The 3091-nt window shown below is 69.6% G+C and overlaps 1 pseudogene across 1 annotated transcript; it reads right to left on the bottom strand.

Annotated features, from left to right (window-relative positions):
- Positions 1-703: 703 nt before the first annotated feature.
- On the bottom strand, positions 704-2711 carry LOC111534750 (annotated as a pseudogene). The gene is made up of 3 exons (XR_002729197.2): positions 1587-2711; positions 1271-1362; positions 704-957 (listed from the first exon to the last, which is right to left on the bottom strand). The product of XR_002729197.2 is annotated as a fascin pseudogene (transcript).
- Between the last annotated feature and the right edge of the window lie 380 nt (positions 2712-3091).

Consider the following 3091-nt stretch of genomic DNA (forward strand, 5'->3'; position numbering starts at 1 on the left):
TGTACCCGCTGCCTTTTCCTTGACCCTTTGTAATGTCCCCAAGACAATAGGAACCCCACTCGGTCACTCATGGCTCAGCAGTTCCCCTCAGTAGGGCTCAAGGCCTGCTGAACAGGTGAGGAGCTCTGCCGGCCCTAAGCTGTGGGAAATAGGAAAAGGGTTTTCTGGAACCAAATGCACCCACTTCTGCATGCTGCTTACTTGTGCGTCACTTGCTGTGTGACCGAAGACAAGCAGCTTCACCTCTCTGGGACTTAAGGCACAAAATGGCCATTACCCCAAACAGGCCTCCGCCCTCACCCCTACTGCCATGGGCTCTTTCCCTCTTCTGCAGAGCCCACAGCCAAGAGGGGGCCGTCAGGAGGGCTCCTTCCAAGAGGAGGGATGAGGATCCAAACTGGGCTCCCGTCCAGCCATCTCCAAGGCCTGGGGTCCGACTTCCTATCCAGGGAAAAAAAAGATCCCCCCAGGCCCCTCCCTCCAGCGGGGCCTCTGTCTGCAGGCAAGGAACAGCTTCTCCGCCAAGAGTGGAAGAGGACGCCAAAAGGAAGAGAAACCCCCTGGGGGAGAATCTGAGAAAGAAGGGAAAGAGGGGGCGCCCATTTCTGGCGCACAGTCGCAAATAGCCGTGCCTGCAGGAGGCCCCGGAGGGGACGGATCGAGTTGCAGTCAATTGTTCCCGGCGAGCGCCCTAGGGATGGGTTCACACGAGGGTAGGGGCATCCCGAGCGAGCTGGCCTGGGGTCTCCTGGCTCGCGCTGAAGCCGCCCTCGGTCACCAGCAGAGCGGAGCTCAGCGCACCGGCCCGGAGACGCGCGCGGCGGGCGAAGGGCGGGGTGCCGGGAGGGCCGCCATCCGCGCCACGCCGTTCCCGGGCCGCGGCGCGAGGAGAGAGACCGCCTCCTGGGGAACCTGTGGACCTGAGCTCTGGGCCCGGGGGCGGCGCAGGGGGCTTCTCTGCAGGGGTGACCCGCAAAAGCCTATCCCCTCCCCCGCCCCGCTGCATCTGGTTTTCCCATCCGCAGAGATGGAGCAGGACAAAGGGGGCGAGGCAGGACCCAGTCGAGGCGACCCGCCCCCCTACTCACAAAGGCCGCGGCCTCGAGCGCGGGGCAGACGCGGGAGGAGGGGCTGGGGGGAAGGGCAGACACCCCGCGCGCCCCCGCCACCAGCGGAGGCCCACCCCGCCCGGCAGCGGGAGGAGGTGGAGGAAGGCCGGGCAGACGGGGAGGTGGAGGCGCGCCCCGCCGGGATCAAAGGCATGGCTAACCTCCCCCATCTCGCCCGCGAAAGGTTGCCGGTGGGGGTGGAGGCGCGCCCTTGCGAGTGGCGACCCTTGCCTCGGACCCCCGAGCCTCAGGCCTGCCGGCGGGGGGAGGGGCATGAAGAAATGGGGTAGGGCGCCCGCTCCCCAAGAGCTGGGGCCGCCTATCCGAGGGATCAGCGCGCGTGGGGAGAGCGGAGATTGGGCTGGGGGGTTAGGAGGGTGCACGCACGGTTGCGATTCCGCGGAGTCTAGGGGAGCCCAAGACCCCAGCCCGGGGTGGGAGGTGGGCAGCGGTGCCCGAGGAAGAGCAAAGCCCCACCCCTCGCCCCTTCCGGGCGGGGTAGCCCGCGTGCCTAGCGGGGGCGCACTGGGCAGTGCTCCGGACCGCAGCGGCGCCGCGGGCGAGAAAGGGCGGGAGGTTGGAGGGGCGCGGGTGGGGTGCGCTTTGTGCACGGACCGGGAGAGGCGGGGGCAGCGTCCCCACTCACCCTGGCGCGTGGACACGTTCCTCTCGTTGGCCGCCTGCAGCACCACCTGGGCGCAGCTCTGCTCCAGGGCAAAGAGCTCGTCCTTGCCCACCTTGGTGGCCTTGCCCGCCTTGAGCGTGCCGCTGGGCCCCGACGGCGCCAGGTAACGGCCCTCGCAGTCGCGGAAGGCCACTTTGCCGGAGCGGAACTCCAGCGTGTAGCCAGTAGCCGGCTCGGGGCGCGCCACCAAGCGCCCGTCGTGGCGCAGGAAGCGGTGGTCGGCGGTCTGCACGCTGTAGCGCTGGTCCTGGAAGGCGAGGGTGATGAGCGAGTCGACGCCCCAGGGCACGTCGCGGTCCACGGCGATCTCGTCCGCCGGCCGCGCGCTCAGGTGCGCGTAGCGCTTACGGGTGACGCTGTAGATGTTAACCTGCGGGTGCATAGCGATGTGCACGCTCCACTTCTCGGCGGGGGACACCGTCTGCGCGAAGCACGACAGGCGGTCCTCGGTGCCGCCGAAGTAGCGCCGGTGCGCCTCGGACTGCAGCGACCAGCGGCCGTCGTCGTGCGCCACGATGAGGAAGCGGCAGTCGGGACCGGGTACCTCGCGCTCGCAGGTCACGTTGCCGTCCTTGTCCGCCGCCAGGTAGCGGCCCAGGTGGCTGCGCAGGCACACGGCCGCGCTGCCCGCCTCGTCGGGGGGCTGCTCCAGCGTCCAGATCTGCTTCTTCTTCAGGCTGCTGGCAGACGCGTTCACCTTGAACCCGAACGCCTCGGCCGTCAGGTACTTGTTGCCGCAGTTGATGAGGCCGAACTGGATCTGCACCGCCTCGGCTGTGCCGTTGGCGGTCATGGTGGCGGTGGACGGGAGGCCGCGGCGCGGCCCCGGGAGTTGGGTGGCGGGTCCCCGCGGCGGCGCCCCTGCTCCTTTGTTCGGCAGCCGCGGCCCGCGCGCACCCTCTGCAGCGCTCCACAAAGCCGGGCCCGCTGCGCCCGAGCCGCTTTATAGGCGAGGTGACGTCAGCGCCGCCAGGCCCCGCCCCTGCCCCGCCCCCGGGTCCGCGCGGGTGGGGGCCCCTGGCCGAGGGACCGGGCGCTTGCGGCCCCCGCTGCTGCCCCGCCGGGGCTCTCACCCCTCCGGTGTCCTCGCCCCATCCCGCAGCGCCGCAGCCTAAGGACACAACCCCTCCCAACCCCGGCTCCCCGCGCCAGCCACCTAACCCCCCCGGATGTCCCCCACCTCGGACGCCCCTGACCCCAAGCCTCGCTAGGAGCAAGGACGAGCCAGGTTTGAGGTCACGATGGAGAGCCAGAGACCACGGTGCAGATCGGTACTGAGCGGAGGTGGGGGTCCGAG

This window comes from Piliocolobus tephrosceles, unplaced genomic scaffold (genome assembly GCF_002776525.5).
Source record: "Piliocolobus tephrosceles isolate RC106 unplaced genomic scaffold, ASM277652v3 unscaffolded_25074, whole genome shotgun sequence".
In the NCBI taxonomy this organism is placed as follows: domain Eukaryota; kingdom Metazoa; phylum Chordata; class Mammalia; order Primates; family Cercopithecidae; genus Piliocolobus; species Piliocolobus tephrosceles.